Source organism: Rhinatrema bivittatum, chromosome 8 (assembly GCF_901001135.1).
Source record: "Rhinatrema bivittatum chromosome 8, aRhiBiv1.1, whole genome shotgun sequence".
Lineage (NCBI taxonomy): Eukaryota > Metazoa > Chordata > Amphibia > Gymnophiona > Rhinatrematidae > Rhinatrema > Rhinatrema bivittatum.
In genome coordinates this window covers 163,285,531-163,301,460 of record NC_042622.1, presented here as the reverse complement: position 1 = coordinate 163,301,460, position 15,930 = coordinate 163,285,531, and the positions used below count along the sequence as shown (strand labels likewise).

Below are 15,930 nucleotides of genomic sequence, written 5' to 3'. Positions count from 1 at the left end.
TGGCCTTGTCTGAATTGTTGCATTAGGGTCCAATCTTCTTTGAACAGATAAGTTGCTTTTTGTCTTCTGGCATGCCTCTTGAGAGATGGCGATTATGAATCAAGAATTATTCCGAAGAGGTGATTACCTATCTCCTGCAGGTCAGAAAGTCCTCAACATCTTTGGCTTATGTTTTCTTCTGGAAGGTTTTTTTGAGATGTGATGTCAGGAGGCAGGTTTGTCTCTCTTTTTCGGATTCCTATTCCTGTGCAGAGGTTTTCCCTGGCTTTGCATAAGGATATGGTATGGTTTTGAAAGGGTGAAGCATTAGCAGCCACTAATCAAGGAATTTCACTTTGGTGTTAAGAGCTTTGTATAGGCCTCTCTTTGAGCCTCTGAAGAGAGAGACTCTGGAACATACCACTTTGAAGACAGTATTTTTGGTAGCCATTGGTTCAGATAAGCATATTTGAGTGACATGCCCTGTCGTGCAAAAATCCTTTCCTCCAATTTTAAGAGGATGATGTTTCCCTCCATACAGTCCCATTCTTTTTGCTGAAGGGGGTATCTTCCTTTCATTTCAGTCAGTTGGCTTTACCTGTGTTTTTTAAATACTCGCAGGTGGAGGCTACTGATAGGTCTCGGGAGCTGCCTATAGCGTGTACAGATATTTGGAAGTCATGAATGTGTTCCACAGCTCGCACCATCTCTTTGTTCTATTTAGTGACTGCAAAAAGGGCAAAATGGCTTCTAGAGGTTTTATTGTTCTGTCGATGAAGGGGATAATTGCATTGTCTTACATTTGCAGTTTCCCAAGAAACTTAAGGCCCCTTCCACTAGAGCTCAGGTGGATTTGTGGGCAGAGTGTCAGTTGGTGCTACCACGGCGACCTGGTCGGCTTACATACTTTTTGTCAAGTATTCCTGCTTGAATGTTTGCGCCTCTGCCATAACCTTTGGGGCAGGTGTGTTGCAAGCTGGTCTTTCAGACTCATTCCTAGTTTAGGGTGGCTTGGTTACATCCCATCCAACTGAATTAATCTGGTGGTTGATAAGGAAGGAAAAATTGGTTCTTATCTGCTAATTTTCTTTCTTTTAGTCCTACCAGATTTTGTGTCTGAAGACTATTCTACTGTATTTCTACTGTACTATGAAGGGTAATGTATATAGTTTGTGTTTCTTGAAACATTTTTCATACCCTATTAAGGATAGAGGTGCTTGCATGTTTGAGTTTCACTGCAGGTTTTGGAATTCGTCTGCTCATATGAAGCATTGGTTTAGCTTTGTTGCAGGTATAATGGCAGGCTACGTGTGGCACAGTAACTTAAGTACCAAAACTACAGTAAAGCTTTTCTTCTGTCTCCAGAAGAGGAAAAATCCCTGTCTGTCTGGACTGGTCTGTTAGGACTAAAGGAAAGAAAATTAGCAAGTAAGTACCAATTTTTCTTTCCTGGAGGCTTCATCTTTTTCATCTGTCCCTCATCCTGCTTTTCCTCCAGGTCCCTCTGCAGCTGTCTTCCATATCTCATTATGCCCCAGGCCTCTCCTGCTACTCTCTCTCATCTCCCTCCAGTCCCGCTTCTGCCCTCCGTAATCTCTCGCTAGGCCCCTTTCCTGCTGCTGTCCCTCAAATTTCACCTGGTGTCTCTTCTACTACTCTCCCTCATCTCCCACCCAGCCTGCCCCTGACATCTTCCCTTCTCTCTTGACAGGCCCTGTTCCTGCTGCCCTCCCTAGTCTCTGAAGGAGCCTCTTCTCCTCCGCTCCTGCCTTCCTCCCTAGTCTCCAAATGGGTTTCTTGCATGCTGCTTCTTTCACCCTCCCTCATCTCCTGGAAGGCTTTGCTGCTTTAGCTGTTAGTTTCTCCTGAAATGAAATTTTGGTGGGGAAGACAGAACTTTTTCAGTTGCTTGTAGGCATTCCTTATTTAAGTTAGTTATTTTGGATGATGCTATGTTTCTCTATCACCTGGAAGGTGTGGGTTTATTCTCTCTAAGGAGCGTGCACAGGATTCATGTATTTTGGAACTGTGCATTGTCACCCTGGCAGTGTTTCTAGCAAATTTATGGCAGTTTATCTCTAGCTTCCCGAAAATGTAATATTATCAACGGAGAGAAAGTAGCTTCTATTTGTGTGGGGAATATCCAATGGCAAGCGGGAAAATGTGGGTCTTGTGCAGGGATAGCTGTTTCCTGAGGTTTCTCGCAACTCTTTAGTCTGGCTTCTTGTTAGCCAGGTAATTCGGGGGATTTAATCTAAACCTGCCAGGAGTGGCTGTCTCCAAGTAAACCTCATGCTCTCTTGGATTCATGCCCTACCTGCAAGGTGAAACTTCTGATTTGTTGCACATTTTGCTAGGATTTTCTCTGTCGTAATTGTTGGCCTGCAGCAAGAAAGGAGCAAATCTCATTTGTCAGTGACTGTTACAGCTCTGACTTAGAGCTTTCCCAATCCCTCAGGGCATCAGGAGCTGGAATCTAGGGTGAATGTGAGAAGGGAGCTCAGCACTGCTCAGGGCTTTGTCTCCATTATCAAATATTGTCTGCAGCAGTCTGTCTGTCTTTTATTGCTGACTGGAAAGCCTGCAAAGGTGTGTAGCAAACAGGTCTGAAACAGCCTGCTTAGTTTGCTGCAAAGTCTTTGCCACGTCCCTAAGGAAACGGATGTTACTACTGTATTCTGAAGGGGTGAGGGACTGGGGAAGCACTCTCACACACAAGTGCATGTACACACAAGGTCTGTCTCACACGCGCATGCTCTTTTCACTCACATGCGCACGCACACGTCAGGGTTTCAGACTCAGATACCTACAATTTAGGTAGGTAAATCTTAGCCAGAGGAGGGGGTGGTGCCAGTCTGTTCTGTGGCGGTCTGAGTTGTGCTAGCTGTGGAGTGCCACTGGATTGGGGTGCTGGGTCAGGTTGTGCTGGTACAAGATATTGCTCTATTCTCCTAGTTGCAGAGTAGCACTGGTCAATATTTCTGGGCTGGATTGGGCTGAGTGTGGGCTAGAGTTGATATGGCATTGGGTCGGGTTGTGCTCTCTGTGCGTTGGCACTAGGCCGGGTTGAGCTGGGCAGGGTTGTGCTCAGTATACACCAGGGCTGGATTGTGCTTGGTATGGGGTAGGGCTGATCTGTAGCACTGGGCTGAGTTATGCTGGATGTGGAGTGACACTGGTCTATGAGCCTTGGTTCTTTTGTACTGGGTGTGGTGTGGCGCTGGTCTATAGCACTGGGCCAGATATTGCTCGGTGTCGGGTGGTGCTGGACCTGGTTTTACTGGTTGTGGTGTAACACTGGTCAGTAGCACTGGGCCAGATTGTGCTGGGCTATAGCCGGGATGTGCTAGATATGAAGTGGCACTGGTCTACAACACTGGGCCGAGTTGTGCTGGGTATGTGACTTTGCTAGGTCGGGTGGTGCTGGGCAGGGCCATGTTGCACTGGTCTGTAGCACTGGGCCGGGTTTTGTGGTGGTGCTGGACCAGGTTGTGCTGCGTGTGGGGTGGGGTGTGCACACTGGTCTATAGCATTGGGCCAAGTTGTGCTGGATTTGTGTGGTTCTGGGCCGGGTTGTACTGGTTGTGGTCCGGCACTGGTCTATAACACTGGGCCGGGTTGTGCTGGCTGTAGGGTGGGGCTGGTCTGTGGTGTTCACAGCTGTTTCTTTTTTGTAAGAATCTGTTAGTGGTTCCTATGCGTTCTTTGAGAGGGTTTTTGTGGTGTGGGAATAAGTAATTAACTTTTATAATTTCCCCAGTAAACCTGCCAGCCTCTTTATGATGTCATGAGGGATTCTGTAATACTGCAGCTGCTTCCTGCTTACGTCAGAGTCTGCAGAGAGCTTAGTGCAGACATATCAGGGCTGGAAAGAAAAGAACTATTGAGTGCAGAATGACTTGCAGAGGGAGTGAGAGGCCCTCAGCACCAACTCCCCTGGGCTCTTCCAAACCTCCAGCACTCGCTGCACTCCTTTCCAGGTGTGATCGTTCTCCCCAGGCTCCTGTTGTGGAGAACACTGACCCAGCACACAATCCTTAGGTCAAGCATGTCCTGTAATTTTTTTTTTTTTTTAATCTTTGTATTACTTTGGCAGCACATGTAAAATTGTCCTGCAATAAAGTGATCTGCCTCTGAATCAGAACCCCTGTGGTGTGTAAAAGGATACCATAGCTCCTGAGATGGGTGGGAGGGGGAAAGGGAGAGGAGGATGGCCAGTCTTTGGGATGGGAAGGAATAGGTTTTTCTCTGGTCACAAACTTTGATTTTATGATTTCTTTAATATTCCATATTGTATAGCCCTTTGTATTTTCTTCTGCAGTCTGTGTCTATAACAATGTGTTTGTGTTTGTTTGGCGGAAGATTCTGAGAGAGAGAGAGAGAGTGTGTGTGTGTGTGTGTGTGAGACGAGAAGAGATAGGGTAGGATTAAATGTCAGTTTTCCAAATGGAGAAAGGTCATTAGTGGAGGATAACAGGCATTGGTACTGGGATCTGTGCTGTTTAATATATTCGTTCTTAGCATTCAGACAGATTAATCCACACCAGTGGGTTAATCACCTCTACCAGCAGATGGAGACGGAGCAAAGCTGATGTCATGGTATATATACCCCTGCACTGACATCAGCCCAACAGTATTCCCCAGCTCCAGCAGATGGTGAACATGTATCTCTCCCTACTGGGGATTGCTTAAAAAAAAATTTATAGAAGGAGAAAAGGAGGAAATTAATTCTCCCTGCTCTCCTGTGGTGATACCTTTCCCTGTCTAATTTTCCTGAGGTGATATCTGTGGATCCCTCCCTCTGAAGAGTGCCTCGGTCCGGTAGCTGGTTTTCTGGCATGGACTTAGCTGTAGAGAGACAAACAGTTGAGAGGCTAGCGGGTGCAAGAAGCAAAGTGTGGCGGTGAAGGCCTTTATCTTCTCCCCCCACAACTGGAGACTGACTCTGTACTCGGCCGGGGCGGGCTGAGCTCAGGTAAAGAGTATATATTAAAAAAAAAAAAAGGGGTGGGGGAGGGGAGGTCATTTTAGGGATTCTATTCCCCTTCTGGTCTCCAAGCTCAGCATGCCGATCCAACGTCTGTTCCTGTCTCCGTGGGAGCTTGGGTAGTCGTGGCAGGTTGAGCAGCCTTTTTGGCTAGATCCCGCTCTCAGGCTTTGCTCAGACGCTGGGTGATAGGCCGTGGTGATGACGTTAGCATGCATTTCTGCATACAAGGCTTCACAAATCAGTGTCTGACATTTGTTCACACTAGCGTGCCCAGGTGTGTGCTTGGGTTTGGGTAGGAGCCTACCTGAACCGCGTATTGGGTGCCTACATTTTGGACTCCACCATGACCACCATAATCTTGGAAAATGTTCTGGGGGTGGTGGCTAGGCCAAATGGCAGCGCTCAAAACTGATAATGGCGACCTAGTACCGCAAGGCGTAGGAAACTGTGTTCTTGTCAGATTGGAATACATAGTTAGGCCTCGGATAGATCTAGGGAGGACAGAAACTCTCCCAATTGCATGGCCATTATCACAGAGTGAAAAGTCTCCATGTGAAAATGAATCACCCGCAGGTGACTGTTGATACTCTTGAGGTCCAGAATGGGGCGAAAGGAACCTTCCTTCTTGGGTACAACAAAATAAATGGAATAATGCCCCATATTTTTCTGGGGCATAGGTACAGGGATCACAGCTATCATCCAGAGCAGCCTTAGGAGCGTAGACTCCACTGCTTGCTTCCTGTCTTGGGAGTGGCAAGGAGACATCATGAACATGTCCCAAGGAGTGCTGCAAATTTCCAGCGCATATCCATTCCGTAAAACTTCCAGGAACCATTTGTTCGATGTGATTTTGACCCAACGTTGGTAAAAGAGGGATTGGCACACCCTATTTGCTTGTCCTGATGGTGGATCGGTAAAACTTCATTGGGAAGTTCGGGACCAGCTGGTTCCCAAATCTGCCCCTCTTGGGCTGTCGGGGACAAAAAAACTGAGGCCGCCCAAAGGGCTGAGACTTCTGAAATGTTGAGTTTCTGTAGGGATGAAAACGCTGGGACAACCCCTCATAGACAAGGGGGTGCTGTAACTGCTTCCTCTTATCCTCCAGTAGCCGGGGAACTAGGGACTCACCCCATTTACTGGCCAGCTTTTCCAACTCGTTCCCAAATAAGAGTGATCCTTTAAAGGGCATTTTTGTAAGATTAACTTTGGAGGCCACGTCGGCTGACCAACTCCACAACCATAGCTGTCATCTTGCTGCCACCACAGAGGCCACTCCTTTGGCCGAAGTACAGACTAAATCATACCCGTCTCTGCTAAAAAGGCAGCAGCAGGGGTTCCATAATCATTCTGGAATTCACCCCAGATCCATCCACCACCTGAGAGGGAAGCAGATAAGAACAAGCCACCAGAATATAACAAGAAGCAATCTGTAAGGTCATCGCTACTGCGTCAAAGGCTTGTTTCAGAATAGACTCAATCAGTCTATCATGTGCAACCTTTAAGGCTGCTCCTCCCTCTACAGGAATAGTTGTTCACTTAGAGACTGTGCATACCAGCGCATACACTTTAGGGAAACGCAAGCGCTCTCTCACTGCTAGGCCTAGAGGGTATAAACCCTCCAACTCTCGTCCCCCTTTAAAACTTGCTTCTGGGGCGTCCCATTCCAGATCAATCAACTCCCGAATGGCATCCATCACTGGAAAGAAGCAAGAGGCTTTCCGGAGGGAAATCAGAATGGGATTCTTCTTTGGTTCCATCATAGAATCCGCCCCAGGAACTCCCAGCATCTTCAAGGTCTGTGAAATCAGGGCCAGTAATTCATCTCTATGAAAGAACCGCAACATGGTCCGACATGGTTTCAACCCAGGGGATTTCCCCATCTTCCAAGGAGTTGGGGTCCGCCTCTTCATCTGTGCCTTCCGGGTCCCTACCAGGAATACCTGCGGCAAGTCGAGGTGTGCCTCAGTGTCTGCCGTAGAGATGGGAGATGGAAGGACCACTGGTTGAGGGTCCGTCCGGACAGGGGCAGGTGAGGCAGAAGATTGCGCCTGCATGAAGGCTTGTAAACCCTGGAAAAATTCCACCCAAGAAAAGGCAGCTGGATCCATGCTTAGTTCAGGAAGCACTGGTATGGGCCCAACTGAATTACCATCTCCCGTGGATAAGCCAGTCAAGGGAGAATTCAAATTTGGCATACTTTCCAGTTAAAGCTATGACCAGCCCATCATCTGAATGGGAGGAGCCAGGCTTAGCAAAGTCCGAGGAGGACAAATCTCCTTGAGCATCCTCACAGCGCTGACACAAGTTGGAATCCATGTCAGGCTGTGAAGCTCTAATATGGCAAGCAGCGCAAACAGAAAGGTGCTTAGGCTTCTTGGTTACCAGCGCCATTAGCGGTGGTATTTGTGGGTTAAGTCTGTTCGCATTTAAAAATTTTTGCGCACAATTTCAAGCGCCTAGGTAAAAAAAGCATGAGAAGTCGCATGCACAGCCCATGCGCACAGCTGGAGCATATCCCATGCTTTTAAAAGTTGTGCATATAATTTCGCGCCTGATGTCATGTGCATAGAGCATGCGCAGAGCCGATGCACTGCGCGCACCGACGTCCTATAGAGAGCTATACGGCACGCAAAGAAACACACGAAAAATGGCACCACTGAGGCCTACCACATGGTGTGCCAACATTGCCTAAAGCGGGGCCTATCCCAATGGGGGCCACTCAACCCGCCTGGATGCCCAATTCCCCTTACCCCGCGCCAAGTATGGAGACCGGAGGAAGTCCTACAGGAAACCCCTCTAATCGTCTCTGAATTGGAATGCAAAGACTTATTCCATTATTATTTTTTTTAAATTTACCTGGGCTCAGCACTTACCAGCTGAGTACAGAGACAGTCTCCGGCTGCAGAGGGAGAGGGCTTTGGCAGTCATTGTTGCGCTCTGTTTCCTGCACCTACTGCCTTTCAACTGCACAGGCAGCAAAGTCCATGCCAGGAACCGGCTACAGAACTAAGGCACACCTCTGAGGGATCACAGAAATCACCTCAGGAATTCTTAACTGGGGGAGGGATCTTTAGGTATCACCACAGGAGAGCTGGGCTCAATTTAGGATGTAGAATTTCTCCTTCTGAAAAAGTACAGCAATCCCCACAGGGAAAGGTACATCCACCATCTGCTGGAGACAGAGAATGCTGGCGGGCTGAGGTCACTGCAGGGGGTATATGTACGGTGATGTTAGCTTTGCTCAGTCTCCATTTGCTGGCAGAGGAGCATAACCCATTGGTCCTGAGTCCCTCTGTCTACATGAAGGAAAACGAAATTATCAGGTAAGTAATTTCTTCATTTAATTTCTTTGTGTAAAGCATCATGTTTCTTCCCCATTATAGATGCTATTCAGGAATTGATTGATCTTCAATAGGGTGCCTTTGAAGCTATTTTTAAAGAGGGCTGAACCTAGGAAGCATTGTATTCCCTGGATCCGGCTGCAAGAGTAGTTTTGCTTTTCGAAAATGGATGAGCTGGTGTGTGCCGTCACCAAGTGGATGACTATCCCTGTAGAAGGGGGAGTGGCATTGAAGGATGTGCAAGATAGGAGAATTGAGGCTATCCTTAAGCAGGCCTTTGAGGCGATGACAATGAATTTGCAGATAGCCTCTTGTTGCTCCCTGGTGATTCGCACTTGTTGGTTTCTCTCTCAGGAAGTCGATGAATGTGGTTTAAATCCCAGGGCAGTGATGGAACCAGCAGCCACCTTTTTGGCAGATGCAGTATGTGACTTGGTCCGTGCTTCTGGCAGTAGGGTGGCTTCGATGGTAGTAGCCAATCATCTGTGGCTGAGGAATTGGTCGGCTGCTACAATTTCAAAGTCTAATCTTACGAAATTGCCCTTTAAAGGATCATTCTTGTTTGGGAGTGAGTTGGAAAAAATGGCCAATAAGTGGGGGAGTCCCAGGTTCCTCAGTTACCGGAGGATGATAAGCAGGCACCATGGTCTTTCAGCACAAGAAGTCGTACTTAGAGGTTTCAAATTCTTTCGACCTTACAGAGAAGCGGCTTCTCAGAGGGCTCAACCTTTGGGTAGGTCTCAATTTTTTCATCCCAGACAGCCCAGACAGGGCACAGGCTCAAGTGGCGGTGTCCCCCGAATCTCTTAATGAAGGTTTGCCGACCCACCCCCGGGAACAGGAGATAGGGGTTCGCCTTTCTGGTTTTTTTTATCGGAGATGGGTTGAGATCCCGTCAGAGCAATTGGTTCTGCAGGTGATGGTAGATGGTTACGCTCCTAGAGTTTCTCAATATTCCTTGAGACATCTTCATTGTGTCTCCCAGCATCTCTCCACAGAAGAGACAAGCAGTGGAGTGTACATTGTCGAGATTCCTCAGCCTGCAGGCTATAGTTCTGGTGCCCAGGTCTAAAGAAAATATCGAATGATATTCCATTTATTTCATTGTGCTCAAGAAGGAGGGCTCCTTTCGCCCCATCCTAGATCTCAAGGGAGTCAGCTGTCATTTGTGGGTGACTCGTTTTCACATGTAAACCTTACGCTCAGTGATAATGGCAGTACAATCAGGGAACAGAACCTTTTCCAAAGATATGGTGGTGGTTGCGGCAGTGTTGAGAGAGGATGGCGTTCTGGTTCACTCATACTTAGACGATTAGCTAATTTGTGCCAAGAGCATGAAAGAGTCTTCACACCTCTTGCAAGGTGATCTCCTTGCTCAGGAACTAGGTTGAGTGGTAAACTTGACCAAGAGCAATCTGCATCCATCTTGGTGTTCATTTCAAGACGAAGCAAGGTAGGAGTGTTCTTGCTGGAGATCCGCATTCAGAAACTGATGGCGAGGTGCAACTATTGACAGAAACAATACGCCCAACGGTGTGGTCTTATCTACAGGTGGTGAGGTTGATGGCAACCACCCTAGAGGAGGTTCCATTGGCCAGGGCACATATGCGTTCTCTTCAGCACATACTGCTTGCTCATTGGGGTCCACAGTCTCAGGACTACTCGATACTGCTTCACTTACTGGTGGAGAATCACATCCATTTGCAGTGGTGGTTGCAAGCGGATCATCTATGGAATGGCATTTCCCTACGAACACCGAACTGGCTACTATTCATGATGGATGCAAGCCTCCAGGGTTGGGGGGAGGGCTCACTGTCAGGAGTTGACAGCGCAGGGGCGCTGGCATACAGAAGTCTCTCTGGAGCATCAATCAGCTGGAAGCCTGTGCCGTTTGGTTGGCATGCTTGCAATTCTTCGACTGGTTGCAGGGTTTAGCGAAATGAATAATATCAGATAATGCGACGACATGGCTTACATCTATCTTCAGGGAGGACCCAAGAGGCAGCAAGTGTCGCAGGAAATAGCTCAACTCATGGAATGCGCAGAAGTACATCTTCAGCGCATCTCAACCTCACACATTGCAGGAAGAGACATTGTAAGAGCAGACTTTCTCAGCAGCCAGAGTCTGGATCCAGGAGAATGGGAGTTGTCAAACAAAGCATTCCAACTCATAGTGGACTGCTGGGGCCTCCTGTTTCTAGACTGGCGGGCGACATCACACAGTGCGAAGGTTCCTCACTTCAGTTGCAGGAGAGATCTGAAATCCTTGGGCATCGATGCCCTTGTGCAGAAGTGGCCAGAAGGCAAGTTTCTATATGCCTTTCCTCCCTGGCCCATTTTGGGTAGAGCGATTCAGAGAATCGAGAGTCACATGGGTTTGGTGTTTCTGGTGGCACCATATTGGCCCAGGAGGCCATTGTATGCGCATGCCGTGTTGATCAGACCGCGGGCAGCCTCCCATCCTGTTAGGGAGTAGCTTTGGTATATCCTACTGGTGTGGATTAACCTGTCTGAATGCTAAGAAAGGAGAAATTACTAGCTACCTGATGATTTCCTTTTTTTTTTTTTTTTTTTTTTAATGAGTACAGATTAATCCACCATCCTGCCCTTGGCTGCCGGATGGTGGTGATATGGTCCTCATGAGTAGCTGCGTTTCTGGGGATTACTGGTAAGTGTCAGATCTAGTCCCTAGATTAGATATTACACTCTTTGTCTGAGCTCAGTGTTTTCCTGTTAACTGAATGCTGAATGGTTGTCTGTTAATAGTTATGTTGTTATGTTTTCAATTTTTCAATTTTCAATTTTTAGCTCTGTTATATGTAATAAGTTGTTACGTCTGTAAACAGTTGTGAAGGCTTGCTCCAAACAGTATATAAAAACCGATAAATAAAAAAAAAAAATGTATTTAGGTGTCCACAGTTGACTTTTCAGAGAATACTGGTGGGCTGATGACAGGGCAGGGGTATATAGACCGTAACATCAGTTTTGCTTTGTCCCCATCTGCTGGTAGAGTTGCATAAACCACTGATGTGGATTAATCTGTCCTCATTAAAGAAAAGGAAATTATTAGGTAAGTAGTAATTTCTCCATAAATGATCTTGAAAGAGGAACGACATGTGAGGGGATCAAATTTGCAGGTGACACAAAATTATTCAAATTTTGTTAAAAAGGCAGTTGATTGCGAGGAACTGCAGAAGGATCTTATGAGACTGGGAGACTGAATGACCGATGAAATTTAATGTGGTCAAATGCAAAGTAATGCACATAGGGAAAAATAATCCCAACTACAGGTACACAATGATAGTTTCTGCATTGGGAGTCACCACTCAGGAAAATGAACTTGAAGTCCTTCTGGATAATACATTGACATCCTCATCTCAGTGTATGGTCAGCAAAGCAAATAAAATGTTGGGAATAAAACAGAAAATATCATATTGCCTCTGTATCGAGCCATGATGGACCACACCTCAAGTATTGTGTGAAGTTCTGGTCTTCCCATCTCAAGAAAGGCAGAGTGGAACTGGAAAAGGTGCAGAGGAGGGTGATAAATGATAAAGGGGAAGGAACATCTCTCCTGTGATGAGGCTGCACTGGCAAGGGCTCTTCAGCTTGGAAAGAGACTTCTGAGAAAAGACATGAGTTTATGAACTCAGGAGTGGGGTGGAGCAGGATGTTCATTTTTTTTTCAAATAAAACAAAGGGGAGACTCCATGATACCAGCAAACAGAAGATTCAAAACAACTCGTAGAAAGTACTTTTTCACTTGGCAAATGATCAAGCTGTGACATCTCCTACCAGAGGACATGATGAAGGTGACCAAAATAGAGTTTAAAAGGGGTGTGTAAGTTCCTGGAGGAAAAGTCCAGGGAGACAATAGAAAGCTATTGATATCCCTGGGAGTAACAGGAATTGGATCTACTTTAGGGGACCTTCCAGGTACTTGTGACCTCAATTGGCCACTGTTGGAGACAGGGTACTGGGCTCAATGGACTTTGTTCTGACCCAGAATTGTAATTCATATCTTCTGTGTGTGTGCCTTTTTTTTTTTGTGGGCTTCTTTGCTTACTTTAGACTGAAAATGTCCCCCACTGAGACTGTACTGCCCCTCCCAGGTGATATTGGCTCTTTGATGATCATTGCTTTGCTTTCCTCCTAATGAGACTGAGTGACTGAAGGGTGGGGACCTGGGGAATGGTGAGAGGGGGGGGGGGGTGCCTGCTCTCTGGCATCTTCAAGTCCCTAACTTTTACCTCATCTGGTTACTTTTTTAGTTAACCGTTTCACTAGTCTTCGAACCTCTACTCCTCTTCTATACCCATCCTGCAATTCCCTTTGAAAATGCTAATACATAGGAATTCTACTATAAATTTAACTGTCAATCTGCCTTGAGAGCAGGTTGGTTAAGGCAGTTTATCAAATATTTATAAACAATAAAATATATAAAGAGGCGTTTAGCTCCTTACCTTCTGGCTTTATGGCAGTACATAGGACATTCTCTGTGTTTGCCTTTTCCAAGTCTTTCAGCATCTTTTTTTTTTTATTTTTAACTTTTATTTAACAGACAATACAGAATACCATTTTGCCCCACGAAAGTTTACAGAGCTGTATAGAAAAAAGATCCCAACCATCATCACTTTATCAACTTTAAAATTCATAACCCTTTGCTCATGTTTGCAGAGTTTCCAAGCCCTTCAGTGTGATTTGACTGCCCACAAGGACCCAGTGCATACCCCATATTTTATCATACAGTGTTTTTTTTAATCAATATAAAGGTTACTTTCTCTCTATTTGAGCAATCTCATGAAGTTGTTCGCACCAATATATTAGACTTGCACAACATAGCAATTGTGAAGCTAGCTCATGGATTATTTGGTAGCATAGTTTTCATTGTGTGGTTGGCTACAGCAGTTGTATGGTCACACAAACCTAACAAGGAGCAGGGGAGAATCTCACCCTCACTCCCCACTTCCATTCCACCCCAGAAATATCTGATCCTAGTACAAGACACTAATCAATCTCACCACACCCTCTCTAACACAGTCTGAACAATGAAGGAGAAAACCTTGCAGAGAACATACAGGATCTGTATGGCCTATGGAAAACGTATACATTAACTCTGCTCTACTGCAACACTTTATGGCCTGCTTTCCAAATGCCTTTCCAGTCCCTGCCTCATCCAGGCTCGGCCTAACTCAATGTTCCATTTATTTTTCAGGGGTAGAAGGGATTCTACCTCATTATGAGGTGAATTAATAGAGAGAGAACTTTTTTCAAGTCCTGTTAGGGCTTCTAGATTCTTTGTGTACATACAGTGAGACTCTGCATGCAACCCAAACTCTCCTCTGAGGGTTTCAAATGTAACTTAGCTCCCCGCCCCTGCAGCTGGCCCTGCAGTCACAATCATAATTCCCACCAATCATCCATTCCCAGGATGGGGACAGAGGGGGTTGTTTCTAAGTAGCACCATTGGAGAGGATGCACTATCCTGTACCCCTATGCCTTTACATAATGATCTCCATACTTTGAAGGTGTGCGGTAACACTGGACAAGATCTAAACACCCTTCTGATGTAGGGGGCAGGAACAAAAGAGATGAGAATGGCCCAGCTTCCAACAAAAGCCAGGCCTGTGTTTAGTCTCTACATAGCCCTGCCCCCTCAAGCCACACTGGCAACCCAGTAATATCCTTTTAATTTTGGCAGTGCCATCCTGCCCAGTCTCTCTGCATAAGGTCGTCTGATCCACGTGCCAGTAAGGATGGTGCCTACTTGATGCTTCCAGCATGGCCCCTACTGAAGCTCTCATGACGGATTAGAAATGGATTCTAGATGCATTCTGATACTTCTAGCCCCTGTCCCCATTTGTATGTGTATGTGGGATCCCTACTATTTTCTCATGTTTATCTAGGGAAAAGAGATGGTAGACAGGCTCCCTACCTTTTACCCATCTATGTGGGGGGGGGGGGGGGGCAGGAGCAGGTAAGCTCTCTGCCCTTTTTCGGATGTGGGAGGATTCCCTGCCCTTTTCCTGTGTGAGGGGAGGAGAAGGTGAACTTCCTGCCTTTCTCCCTGTGGGAAGGTGGGGTGGGGGGGAATCAGGCAGACTCCCCACCTTTTTTCTTTGTTGGGGAGGAGTAGGGGAGAATGGATGGGTTCTCTTGCCCCCACCCACTGACAGAACTCGGGCACGTCTCACTGCCGCAGTCTGTCTGTTCATTCTTTTCTTTACCTTTGCTATATTGGAGATTTTGCACCCTTGCTGGCAGGGCCCATTTATCACTTTCCTGAGGATGATCTGTTTCAGCACTATCTGACAGTTACACTAACAAGTGCCGTGTTCTGTTCACAGCAAGTTTGCCTTCCCTGCTGGAAGACACATAACTTTAATTAGAAATACATAACATCCGGTCTGGTCCAGCCTTCTCTGCTTCCGGGGCTGAGAGAGCTTGCAGGAGTCTTGGTTTATGTTTCCTTGAGTGAAATGTTTCTTCCAGAAACTGAAAAGTGTGTCTGAGTTATTCAGTCACCTCTCAGCCCTAAACTAGGCAGATTCATGATCAGGGATAAAGGTCCCCCTAAGGGGATATCATTGAAAACAATTACGTAGCATCTTGACGAGATCAATGCTTAAATCTAGTTAGGAATAGTACATATAGAGGTACAGGAGGTAAGAGCATGGATCAGTATTTATAGCCAGAAACGGTAACTACAAAGTAGTTAAAAATGTAAATTGGCTGTAAAAGCTGCTATGCCTTAAATATGAGTTGTCTATTGTTGTTGGCTTCTGATCTCCCAATCCTGCTATATTACACAGTCTTCCTGTTTGTGGAATTTCTTAATTTCATGTAAGCAGTGATGGTCTTTCAGAGTGCTAGGTAATCACACTTAATGCTATGCTTATAGCTCAGGAGGTTGGCACACAAGGGAATAATAGAGGCTCCTGATGAGTGCACAGATTTGCTGTCTATGCCTCAATCTTCACTTTTTTTTGTTGGTTTGTTCTAGATCCTCCTCATTAATATCCAGGTACTGATTATTGCTGTATGAAACTGAATTCTTTATAAAAATGTCTGTCTTGTTCAGTGTGCTTTTCAGTTAGTGTTGCAGAGAGCTACCAGAGCTTGGAAGCTCCTTTACAATGCTTTCTGCATATGGAAGATATTGCAAGCTGCTATGTACAGTAGCCTAAGAGAAGGGCTTCTGCCTGTGAGAAGCTCTTGGATGCACAGAATCACTTCCCAGTGCATAAGTGCTCCATGTGTGGCACTTGGGATACGTGTCATTATACGTCATAGAAGACAGTAACAGCAGAAAAAGCTTGGAGGAGACATGAGAGAAGTTTATAAAATCATGAGTGGGGTGGTTGGGTAAATAAAGGACAGCATTTACCCTTTCAAATAATACTAAAACAAGGGGACACTCCATGAAACTAACAACCTGCAGATTCAAACAAATCATAGTATTTTTTTCACTCAATGCACAGTCAGGTTGTGGAATCTGTTGCCAGAGAATGTGATGAAGCCAACTAGTATAGTGGGGTTTAAAAGAGGTTTGGATAGGTTCCTGGAGGAAAACTCCATAATACATTATTAACCAGGTAGACTAAAGAAAGCTATTGCTAT

The 15,930-nt window shown here is 46.1% G+C and overlaps 1 protein-coding gene across 3 annotated transcripts in view; it reads left to right on the top strand.

Moving 5' to 3' along the window:
* SMG6 (SMG6 nonsense mediated mRNA decay factor) overlaps positions 1–15,930 on the top strand; it is a 387,710-nt gene that overhangs the window by 146,248 nt on the left and 225,532 nt on the right. The gene's annotated exons all lie outside the window — the stretch shown is intronic.